General features: G+C 45.4%; 1 long non-coding RNA gene across 2 annotated transcripts; it reads right to left on the reverse strand.

The window, feature by feature from the left end:
* Positions 1-556: 556 nt before the first annotated feature.
* Positions 557-11,452, reverse strand: LOC121830966 (uncharacterized). 2 transcript variants are annotated; one of them, XR_013052909.1, is made up of 3 exons: positions 11,149-11,452; positions 8,389-8,686; positions 557-7,453 (listed from the first exon to the last, which is right to left on the reverse strand). It is a non-coding gene; the product is annotated as an uncharacterized LOC121830966 (long non-coding RNA). The 2 variants fall into 2 exon arrangements; XR_013052908.1 differs by having other exon boundaries at positions 557-4,933; positions 5,931-8,686.
* Between the last annotated feature and the right edge of the window lie 1,131 nt (positions 11,453-12,583).

Genomic DNA, 12,583 nt, shown 5'->3' on the forward strand with positions numbered 1-12,583 from the left:
CAGCCAACCAGACCTCCCTGCTCAGCACACGCTGGCCCCTCTGTGATAGGCTCTTTCTGAACTGTCTGGGCTGTCTGGGCTGTCTCTCCCACCACAGACACCATAGGGTAGCTTTCGGGCCCAAGCTGTGGGCGTCTTTGGGAAACTGCCCCATGTCCTCTGTGCCTGTGTCTTCGACCTCTTTAGCACATTCCTTTTAGCTTAGAAACAGCGTGAAATTTTCCGTCCCCCCTCCCCGCGCTCCCCCCCCCCCCCGCTGCCGGCCCCCCCCCCCCCGTGTGTGTGTGTGTGTGTGTGTGTGTGTGTGTGTGTGTGTGTGTGTTGATAAGGATGGAATCCAGGGCCTGCCACGTATTGGGCAAGTGTTTCCTCCCCAAAGCGCTTCACACAATCGGCAACCACATCCTTGCGCCAGATCCCACAACTCCCCATCTGCTTCTCCCAAGCCTCTAGTCACTCTTTTCCACAGTTTCTTTGGAATATGGATACCCTCAGTGTTCCGTCTCAGCTCTGCATAAGGCTTTCCTAACGGGTCTCAGACTAACCCCACAGCCTCTCCTAGCACGTCCGTGTGAATGACACTGAGCCAGCATGCACAGGGCCTGCACAGGTCTGCACCAGATGGGGTCCTAGAGCTGAGAGCAGAAGTGGACACATGCCCCGTCCCTAACCCAGAGGGTATCTTCAATTGACAATCACTTGCAAATGAAAATGTCATTTTCTCCAAGGAAGTTCTCACTGGGATAATTAGCTACACTTAAGGGTGGGCCACATGACCAGCAGTAGATGGCCAACAGAAAACAAATTCAATGGTATGTTAGGTAGTTTCTTGTCTTATAATGTTGTGTTAGGGCTCTTTCTTCTTTTAATTTTATCATTGCTTAATTTCTTCCTTTTTTTTTTTTTTTTTGAACTGTATAGGTCCTTTGTGTATATGACTTCTGGTTTTGTGTTTTTATGGGACTCCTGAGTGTGTGAACGAGTGAATCTCTGTGTCTATATCTGTTTCTTGTGCTTTTTCCTGGGCTCTTTTCCTTCCGTTTGTTTTGTCCTATTCTGATGTATTTGTGTTTGTTTTATCTTATTAGATTTTATTTTATATTATATTACTATCCCTTAGAAGCCTGTTTGTTTCCCAATGAAACAGAAAGGGGGCAGATCTGGATGGGAGGGGAGGTGGGGAGGAACAGGGAGAAGAAACTGTAGTCAGTATATATTATATGTAAAAAAAATCTTATGTCACCTTCTCCTAGGGCCCACTGTGGAGCAGGCATTATCAACTCCACTAACAAGGGCTTGTAATGTGCCTGGAGTCATAGATCCGGGGAGGTCTAGGTGTTGGGGTCTGGTCTGCTCTGTCAGATCATGGAGGATCTCTCTGTTTGCCAGTCAATGCTCTGCCTATACTCTTGGATGAATGCTCAGCTCCAGTTTTTAAATTGCTCCAAGATTCAGTCACAGCTCTGAACAAAACTACCAGACCTATCGACTCACTTTGCAAACGGAAAGAGATTACTCCAAGGAAGTACAGGAGGCCATGCTAAGTTGGACAAAGTTCCTTTTGTCCTACGTCTGGTGTTCCTTCTACTGCATCAGAGTCCCAGACAGCGTCTGTAGAGCTGACGGTGCCAGCAGGCATGCCATGGGAGAAGTGCCCTGCCGCGAAATGAGCACGAAATGACTGAGGAGAATGCCGCTTAACGTACTTCTGAGGATCTTCCCTGCTAATGCGCATCTGACTTTCCCAAAGCAAGCACTCGTAGGCTGTGCTTTCCAAACTCAGGGACAGAGAGTCTGCTGGAACAGTTATTAGCCTCTTATGAAGCTGGTCTAGTGTGGAACGGTTGGAGACCTCTAGCTTTCCCTGCAGAAGAATGCTTGATTTGAAGAAACAAGGGCACTGCAATAAGCAAGAGGTTCTGGCAGTGTAAACTGACCCTCCAAGAGATTGTGTTGTCAGGAAGAAGGGAGAATCTCCAGAGTCCTGGGTGGAGATGGACTCCAAAGAGGAAGGACATTTGGGTTAATGACCCTATGTAGGATAGACTTTGGAGGTAACAGAACTTAGCAGAAGGGGTCTAAGAGCGAAGTTAGATTATCCAAGAATGTACACCTTCTAACTAGCAAGGGTCCCTCTAAGCACAAGAATGATAGTACCCTCATTTTATTTTCTCCAATAAATAAATCTGTCTCTGAGGCCTAGTCACCATGGTGCACAGCATATCCTGTGACAGTCATTTCCTGTGTTCTCTCTCCTTCTCATAGATCATTCTGGAAACCAAGCTTGTCAAGTCAGTAACACTTGGGGGAGATGACTTCTGGTCTTGGGGTATCCCCAGGATAGTCAGTAGTATAGCCCTTGCTAAAATGTAGGCTCCAGCTTAGAATGCCATCGTCTCTCTAGTCAGGAATCTGAGATGATCCTCCAGGCACTGTATCCCGGACAGAACTCAGAGACTGGGACCCTGGCAGCACCCAGGGCAACTGCTCAGTGTCCAAAGACAAGCTCCTCATAGTACCTGAGATGCTCCTCTTCGAAGCCACAGTTGGCTGGTCTACGCCTTCTTGCCTGAAAACTTTGTTCCCATCCCACCCCATCTCACTCCTACTCTTAGCACATCCAATTCACCTTCTTCAGCATCACCTGCCCATCCCCCACCCCGGGACAGGGTTTTTCTATGTAACAGTCTCAGCTGTCCTGGGACTCTGTAAATCAGGCTGGCCTTGAACTCACAGAGCTCCGCCTGCCTCTGCCTCCCAAGTGCTAGCATTAAAGCTGTGTGCCAGCAATGCCTGGCCTTATTTATTTTTTATATATGGTTTTATATAGTCCAGGGTAATCTCAAGCTCACTAGGCAGTCAAATATAGCCTTGAATTTACAATTTTCCTGCCTCTACTTCCCAAATACTGGGATTATAGGCACGTCTCATAATCTGGTTTATGCTTTGTTGAAGATCAAACCCAGGGTTTCATACGCACTAGATAAACTCTCTACTGACCACATCCTCTGCCCAAGGACCCTTTTGAATGGGGGAAAATGTCTCTTCTTTCTTGGGCTAATGATGTCTCTGACAGCACCATTAAAAAAAAAGTGCTTTCCCAAAACACATTATATCACAAAAACACAGAGAAAGCTCATAGAGTGGCTATCATTATATTTTTATTATCATTACATTGTTTTGAGACAACCCAGTCTCCAAGGTGCCGTGAGACCGAAACACCAAACAAAAGGGCAAAGAGATTCAGGATTACACAGAATGTAGTTCATCAGGTGACTTGCTGACAGCAGTAAGGTCCTGGGCTGCAACAAGACCAAGGGGACCCTCACAGTTTGGGTCAGAAGGAGAGCTGCGTGTATTGGCTAGGACAAAAGTGACCTCATAAAAGTGGAATGTACCTGGTTTATCTTACACTGGTATCAAAGAGACAGGCACATTCCTAGCACCACGGCCCAGCTGTAAAACTCCACATGCCACTCTAATGTTGTGTCTATTTACAGTTTGCTGGGAAACTATGCAGGAAAACTCAATCAGGTTCTTCTGGGCCTGAGCCTCTCTGCTACAACTCAAGATGGCTGCCATTATGTCAAGATGAATTCATCCAATAAAGAGGCCAGCAAAAAGAAATCCACTTCAGCGGGGGCCCAGTTCCTGTGGGAAATCCTTCCGCTAATGTTTAGAGGAAACCGTGGAATGATTCTGACATGAGTGACAAGGACACTCCTGTGATCTCTGCTGTAGCGCAGGTGTCTGGAAAGTGTCATGGCTGGGCACAGGCGTGAGCGTGGTGAGGACCTGTTTGATGGCAACAGCAGTGAATGGCATAAATACAGCGGCCACAGGAAGGCTGGCTGTGGTGCTTGAAGCACGCCAACTTGATTAAGCTCTGGTGCCCAGTTGTTTGGTAAACACCAGTGTAAATAATGCCATGCAAATATATCTTAGACGGAATTAATGTTCAACTCCGTAGACTCTGAGATCGCTTTCCACCGGGTGGGTGGCCCATCTTGTTAGTTGTAGCCCTAACAGCAAAGACTGGTTTCTAGACAACAAAGGAACCTGGGCTGAGTTTCTAGTCCATAAGTTCTGGCCTCAAGGCTTGACCATTAACTCTTCCTTCTATGTCCAATGCCTTTGGCTGCTACAGATTTCAGCCTTGCCTGTCCCACCAGCAGGTGAACTAATTCCTTAAAATCCTTCTCTGTCTCAGTGTCTGTGGCTCTCTGTCTGTCTTTCTCCACACATGTGCATTCATACTATTTTGAGCATGACCATATTCACTAGAGATTAAGAATTAGGGGGATGCCTAGAATGATTGGGACCCCAGGTTTCATTCCTAACACTGCAAAAACAAACAAATTCATAAATACACAAATAAAAAGGAAATCGAACTTAAATGACCAGATGGGAGCAGAGAGCAGAGGAGGGGCATGCCTATCACCCCTCCCCAATCCCAAACCCCTTTCCTGAAGTTGGGGACAACATAGGAAAGAGAAGCGACCAGTGAGGCAGGGAAGCAGACTTACCACAGAGGCGGAAAACAGGAAAGTATCTAGTCAGTACCGTGCCATTTCTGGGTTCTGAGAATCAGAAAGCAAACTCGTGATGAAAGAAGAGCACTCACCTGGATCTGAAGGCCTAGAATGTTCCATTGGTCTGCAGGGAAGTTTCATTTTCAGCAGGTCCCTAATCATTTGCCCCAGGCAGTCATTCTCAGGTGGTGCCAGCCATGAGCAGCAAACTCAAGCATCCAAACTGTATTTTTGTTCTTCTTCTTGCCCTCTGTGCCACCCTGCTTTTTCTCTGGCTCCCATATAGAATCCATACATGAAAGAGGCTTCTCGGTTTTCTTTATGGCCATAAACGCAGGCGCACTCACACCGTGGCTTGTAACACACTGCACTGCAGACGGGCGGGTGCTTCCCAGTGACTTCTGTAATCACATGAAAACAGTGCAGTGGGTGACGGCGTTGGTGGGCATTTTTCAACTTGACACAAACTCAAGTCTTCTGGGAAGAGGAAACCTCAATTGAGGAACTGCCTCCACCAGGTTGGCCTGTGAGCAACTCTGGGGAAGGGGTGCATTTTCTAGATTGACGATTGAAGTTGGAGGGTCCAGCCCACTGTAGGCAGGGCTCCCCCTGGACAGGTGGCGGTCCTGGGTTGTCTAAGAAAACAAGTTGAGCAAGCCAGAGAAGGGCATTTCGTGGCCTCTCCTTTAGTTTCTGCCTCCAGGTTCCTGTTTGAGTTCTTACCCTGAGTCGCCTCAATGATGAACTGTGATGTGGAAGCATAAAATGGAATAAACCCATTCTCTCCCAAGTTGCGTTTGGTCCTGGTGTTTATCATAGCAATAAAAAGAACAAAAAGCTACCTAGGACAGTAGCCTCATTTGTGTGCCTAATGTGCAAACACATCTTCAGATTGAAGTACTAGAAGTGGAAGAGCTGAGCTGGAAAGAATATAGGCCTGTGAAATGGATAGATAATTGTCAAATTATCTGTACAGGAGCCTCCAGTGATTTTTCACTCCATCAATCATGTATGGAAGTACCTGTTTCACCACACTGTGATCAATACCATGCTGTCAAACTGTTAGAAGCTGGTCCACACTGTGACCAATACCATGCTGTTAAACTGCTAGAAAGTGGTCCAGTTTCTATTGGTCACAGTGGGTTTTTGTTTTTTGTTTTTGTTTGTTTGCTTTTTGTTTTTGTTTTTTTTTGGGGGGGTTGGTTTTTTGAGACAGGGTTTCTCTGTATAACAGCCCTAGTTGTCCTGGAACTAGCTCTGTAGACCAGGCTGGCCTTGAACTCACAGAGATCCGCCTGCCTCTACCTCCCCGAGTGCTGGGATTAAAGGCATGCACCACCACCGCCCAGCCCATGGCAACTCTTATTAAGGTAAACATTTAAATGGGGGCTTGCTTACAGTTTCAGAGGTTTAGTTCATTATCGTCATGGCAGGAAGCATGGCAGCATGCAGGCAGACATGGTGCTGGAGAAGGAGCTGAGAGTTCTACACTTCGATCTACAGGCAGCAGGAAAAGATCTGGCTTGAGTTTCTGAGACCTCAAAGCCCACCACCCTAGTGAGGCACTTCCTCCAACAAAGCCACACCTACTCCAACTAAGTCACAACTCCTAATAGTGTCACTCCCTATGAACCTATAGGGATCATTTTTATTCAAAGTACCACACCATTATTGATTAGGGAAGGTTAATTTTTCTTTTCACTATGGTTAAGGAGGCTGGAGAGACTGCTCAGCTTTAAAAATACTGACTGCTGTTCCAGAGGGCCAGGGTTTGATTCCCAGCATCCACATGGTGGCTCACAACCATCTGTAACTCCAGTTCCAGGGGATCTGACACTTCTTCTGTCATCTGTAGGGACTGCATGCAAGTAGTATACAGACAAACATGTGGGCAAAATAGCCATACATGTAAAATAAAAATAAATACATATTTTTAAAAGACCTTTAGAATTAAGCGTTTTAATACATTTCCAAATTATTTGCATTTTCTGTAGATTGTCTGTTTTTTTTTCTTTCCTATTTTTATTGTTGTTGAACTATAGATGTGTGTATGTGTGTACACCAATGTCTGTTTATGTCAGCTGGCAAAAGTTCCTCACATAACACAGTTCTTCGACTGCGGTGAAACTGCAAAGATTTCTGTCTTCTGTTTTTTGCCTTTGTTTATAGTTATTTTGTCATGCAGAAACATTTTATTTCTTATGAATGGATCCCCTCACAAAATTGAGAAATCATGTAAAAGAAAGCAGATGGTATCAAATTAGCAGCAAAACAAGATCAGAGAAAACCACGCCGTAAAACACACCCAGAGAAGGTCCCGCTTTGGAGGTGGGAGTGACTTTGGAACAGCTCCAAGTTCAGGGTCAAGGGACTCAAGGAAGGGGAAGGTGCCCCTGGGTAAACACCAGCGCGTTTAATTCAGAGCATCTGGTTGGAGGATCTTCATTCTGCTCCTCCTGTGCTGAGCAGGCATTAGCAGCAGCATTATCCCCTGGAGAGTGACTACTCCTGAGCTGAGGCCAGGGAGGTGGAGGGATGTCCTGGCAGCAAGTAACCCCAGGATCGAGAAAGCATGGGTAGGAAATGAACCCGTAGAGAGTCTATGTGCTCCCCAGAGCACACCACTAGAACTTGCACCTCCAAGATGCAGTGGCTGGAGGGATAGATGGTAGAGTGGTTAAGAGCACTCATTACTCTTCCAGAGGACCTGGGTTCGAATCCCAGCTACCCATGTGGTAGCTCACAGCTGTCTGTAATTCATTTTCCAGGCTCTTCTGGCTCCACGGCACCAGGCATGAAAATGATGCTCAGACACACATGTAGGCAAACCATCCATCCGGAGAATTTTTTTTTAAATTCACAATACACAAGACCAGGGTGACAAATAACCAGTGGTTAGGGGATCATGGAGGAAACCAACCCTGAAAGAGAGCAGAGAAGACAGACGCCTGGAAGAGTCAGAACGAAGAAAGAAGTTTAAAGTACAGTAACCTATTGCTTTAGAACAGCGAATGTGGACTCTGGAATCAAATGGCCTGCAATCAACGTTCAGCTGTACCGTTTTCTAGGTGTATGGAAAGTACTGGGACCATTTCCCAAATCATGCCTCATTTTTCTCATCTATAAAATGGGATCTAAATAATACCAATCACGTGTGATTATTTTGAAAATTAACTGAGATGATTAGATAAAAACACTTGGTTCAGTAATGAGTCAATAATAAATACTCAATAAACACAGATTTTATTTTTATTAAATCTATAGACAACTTTTGGGAGTTGGTGCTTCCCTGCCATGAGGGCTCCTCTTGTTCTTTCTGCTGCAGCACGTTATAGTAAACAGAGGTGTGCTGGCATTGTGGGGAAAGCTGGGGAAATTAGGCTAGCTGCTTGGCTTTAGAACATCCGATCACCCCTACTAGGAATGCACTCAGCTACAGGAGAGCACTGGGGTGGAGTTCATATCCCCAACTCTGCAGACACTGTCACAACTGAAAAGAACATTCCTTGGGTTTTCTCTCACTTTTTCCTTTTTCTTGTGCCCCCAAATTTCAAATCCATACCCCCCCAAAAAAAAAAAATTCTTAATTTTTCTTTTTGGTTTTTCAAGACAGGGTTTCTCTATGTAGTTTTGGTACCTGTCCTGGAACTCACTCTGTAGTCCAGGCTGGCCTCGAACTCACACAGATCCACCTGGCTCTGCCTCTCAAGTGCCGGGATTAAAGGTGTGCACCACCGCCGCCAGGCCTTTTTTTTTTTTTTTTCTCCGAAAAACTTTTAAACATCATCAAGTCACTGAAAGGACTCTAAAGCAAGCATCTAGTCAGTAGTCTAAAGTCATGTGTGGCTCTTCTTACCTCAGGAACAGTTGCTTGGAATGTGAATGAGCTCAAATCAAGTACAGACCTGCAGGTGGCTTTATTCAGAAGATTCTGTAGGCTTTCTCCCTAAATAAAGGCCTGTGTTCTGATAAACAAACACTTTGAAGAAAAAGCCATCAAAGCAGAGTTCCCAGTGACTCCAGTTTGACAGAAACTTCCTTCTCACATAAGTCTGCCCGGGCGTAAGTAAGTTGATGAGTAAGGAGTCACAGGCCGTTCCCACTGTCCTGCTCCACCTCTGTTCAGGCCCTGTGCCCTGTTGAGGCCGCCACACCTGCATGAAAAGGAGATCACAAGTCAAAGAATCCCCACCTATGAGAATTTAGGTAAAACCCAAGGGAGGCTGGCAGATTGGCATAGCCAAAACTGTCTGAGTGTTGACAAAGAGGAGAATGGATTCAGGGGACAACTTGTACCTGCCAAGCCCACGAATGTCTCTTCCCTTTGGCTCCAACCACATCCCTAACCCAAGGTCCAGATGGTCACCCACTTCCATCTTTTCTAAGATACTCATGATAGGTCATAAACATGGACTCCTTCTGCTGACAGGCCGCCAGGCTTTCAATCTTCTGGCAGACAGTGTTGCTAAAGTCATCTCTAATATTAACTCTTACACAAATACACAGATGTATGCAGAAGGTCAGCGCCTTGATGCTGAAGCGCTGGCTCAGGAGGCACCAGCTTTTGCAGCCACCGCGCATTGTCAAACTGCCCTCTGGAGGATTTGCCTCAGCTGAAACCCAAACCAGCAAGGTATTCAAGTGGCTGTTTCCCCACATCTGTGCCAATAGGATGTGTTAAACGTCTGCTGTACTGGTGAGAAATAATCCCTCACTGCAGTTTTAATATGGCTTCCAACCCAGCCAAGACTCTCTATTCCTTTTCCTATCACAAATAGGCATCTCCAGGCTTTAGCCTAAGGCACTGACTAGGAAGGATTCTCATGTTTTTTCTTTTTCTTGAAAAAAAAAAAAATGGGGCTGGAGAGATGCTCAGTAGTCAAGCGCACTTACTGTTTTTGCCGAGGATCTGGGTTTGATTCCCAGCCCCCACATGGCAGCTTACAACTGTCCATAACTCCAGTTTCAGGGGGATCTGATGCCTTCTTCTGACGTTAGGTACCAGACACCCACATAATTTGCAGACATATATGTGAGAAAATTACTCATACACATACAATAAAAGAAAGGTAAAAATAATTTTTAAAAATAATTTTATTTAACTTTATTTTATGTGCATTGGTGTGAAGGTGGACCTGGACCTGAAGTAACAGACAGTTGTGAGCCACCACGTGGGTGCTGGGATTTGAACCCGGGTCTTCTGGAAGAGCAGCCAGTGCTCTTTTTTTTTTTTTTTTTTCGAGACAGGGTTTCTCTGTGTAGTTTTGGTCCCTGTCCTAGATCTCGCCCTGTTGACCAGGCTGACCTCGAACTCACAGAGATCCACCTGGCTCTGCCTCCAGAGTGCTGGGATTAAAGGCATGCGCCAACACCACCCGGCACAGCCAGTGCTGTTAATCACTAAGCCATCTCTCCAGCCCCCCAAAATAAAATTTAGAATAAAAATTACGTATGTGCCTGTATTTGTGTGAATGTGTGCACACACATGCACCTGAGCACACACACAGGCAGAGGATAGAGGTTGATGCTTGGCATCTTCCCCAACTGCTCAACTGCTTATCTTTTTTTTGTTTTAATCTCTTATTTTATTTTATTTTTATTATTTTATTTTACAATACTATTCAGTTCTACATAACAGCCACAGATTCCCTTGTTCTCCCCCTTCCTGCCCCCTCCCCTTCCCCCCAGCCCACACCCCATTCCCACCTCCTCCAGATCAAGGCCTCCCCCGAGGACTGAGATCGACCTGATAGACTCAGTCCAGGCAGGTCCAGTCCCTTCCTCCCAGACTGAGCCAAGTGTCCCTGCATAAGTTCCAGGTTTCAAACAGCCAACTCATGCAATGAGCCCAGGACCTGGTACCACTGCCTAGATGCCTCCCAAACAGATCAAGCCAATCAACTGTCTCACCTATTCAGAGGGCCTGATCCAGTTGGGGGCCCCTCAGCCTTTGGTTCATAGTTCATGTGTTTCCATTCGTTTGGCTATTTGTCCCTGTGCTTTATGCAACCTTCATTTCAACAATTCTCGCTCATATAAACCTTCCTCTTTCTTGCTAATTAGACTCCTGGTGCTCTACCCGTGGCCTAGCCGTGCATGTCTGCATCCAGATTCCTCAGTCCTTGGATGGGGTTTCTGGCACAACTATTAGGGTGTTTGGCCATCCCATCACCAGAGTAGGTCAGTCCCGGCTGTCTCTCGGCCATTGCCAGCAGTCTTTTGTGGGGGTATCTTTGTGGATTTCTGTGGGCCTCTTTAGCACTTTGCTTCTTCCTTTTCTCGTGTGGTCTTCATTTACCATGGTCTCCTATTCCTTGTTCTCCCTCTCTGTTCTTGATCCAGCTGGGATCTCCCGCTCTCTTTCCCTACCACAAGAGCACTTGCTCAGCTATGTTCATATCAGCATTGTTTGTAATAGCCAAAACCTGGAAACAACCTAGATGCTCTTCAACTGAAGAATGGATAAATAAATTGTGGCACATATACACAATGGAATACTACTCAGCAGAGAAAAACAATGGCATCATGAGGTTTGCAGGCAAATGGATGGATCTAGAAAAAATCATCCTGAGTGAGGTAACCCAGACTCAGAAAGACAAATATGGTATGTACTCACTCATAGGAGGATATTAGATGTGGAACAAGGATGACTGGACTGCTACTCACATCACCAGTGAGGCTACCTGGAAAACAGGACCCCAAGAAAGACATGAGGATCGCCCAATGACAGAGAAATGGCTGAGATCTACGTAAACAACCTGGACGTGAGTGGGAGCAACTGCTTATCTTTTTGAGAGAGGGTCTCTTACTGAACCTGACCTCACTGATTTGGCTGGGATGGTTGGTCAGCAAGCCCCAGAGATCCTCCTGTCTCTAGTCTCCCCTGCTCTGGAACTAGAAGTGTGTACACTATATCTGGCTTTCTTTTCTTCTTTTTTCTTTCTTTTTTTTTTTTTTTTCTTTTTTTTTTGGTTTTTTGAGACAGAGTTTCTCTGTGTAGCTTTGTGCCTTTCCTGGAACTCACTCTGTAGCCCATGCGGGCCTCAAACTCACAGAGATCTGCCTGCCTCTGCCTCCTGAGGCATGCGCCACCATTGCCTGGCTATGACTGCTATGGCTGTTCTAATCACTGCCTGCTTCCGTTTCTGCTTTGTGTAACTCATGCAATCAGTGAGCTGTTTAAAGTGCCATGAAAAAAATGTAACCCATCAAAATGAACAATCTGGATGTTCAAGCTAGACCATCGCTCCCCAGCAGAAATACAGGTGAGCTAGCTGTGTGGCTTTCAAGAGGGTGAAAAAGAAACAAGGGAAATGAATTTTAACAATATAATTTGGCACAAACTATTTAAAATAGTATCACTTCGACACATGACCAGTGTAACCCAGATTAATGACACTTGTACATTCTTCAAGACCTGGTGTATATTTCCATTCGTAGTCTACTTCAGTTCCTACCAGCCACGTGTCAAGCACTCAACTGCCACACGTGCGTGGCTGACATGTTTGGTACCATGGGTGGAGTTCTGGAGAGCTCTATGTGGAGGGGTGGAAGCAGGTGAAAGTTCTTGTTTTGCTTAAAGTTCCAGAGAGCTACTGAGTGGGATATGCAATATTCGGTATACAATACACGATGTTGTCAACAAATGGTTCCCCATATGGAAAAAATAAAATTGTGTCATATGTTGCACATAAACATACTTTCCAGTTGGATGAAGAAACCAAATTTTTTAAAGAGAAAAGAACAAAAGCATTAAAAATACAAAAATTATTAATTGGAAGGTCCTTCTTAAGCAAGACATGAGATACAGAAACCATAATGGAAAAGATGGTCAGTTAACAAAAATAAAAACCCAGACTTTAAGCAAAAGAGTAAGCCAAGTGAAAGGACAAGGGATGTAGAGAAAGAACTGCAAATGAGCTAGACAACCAACCAAAAACCGTGCAAAGGTTACAAATACTTTATTACACTCAGCAGTTTATTTCGTGTGTGTGTGTGTGTGTGTGTGTGTGTGTGTGTGTGTGTGTGTGTGTGTGTGTGTATGTGTGTGT

Source organism: Peromyscus maniculatus, chromosome 7 (genome assembly GCF_049852395.1).
Source record: "Peromyscus maniculatus bairdii isolate BWxNUB_F1_BW_parent chromosome 7, HU_Pman_BW_mat_3.1, whole genome shotgun sequence".
In the NCBI taxonomy this organism is placed as follows: Eukaryota; Metazoa; Chordata; class Mammalia; order Rodentia; family Cricetidae; genus Peromyscus; species Peromyscus maniculatus.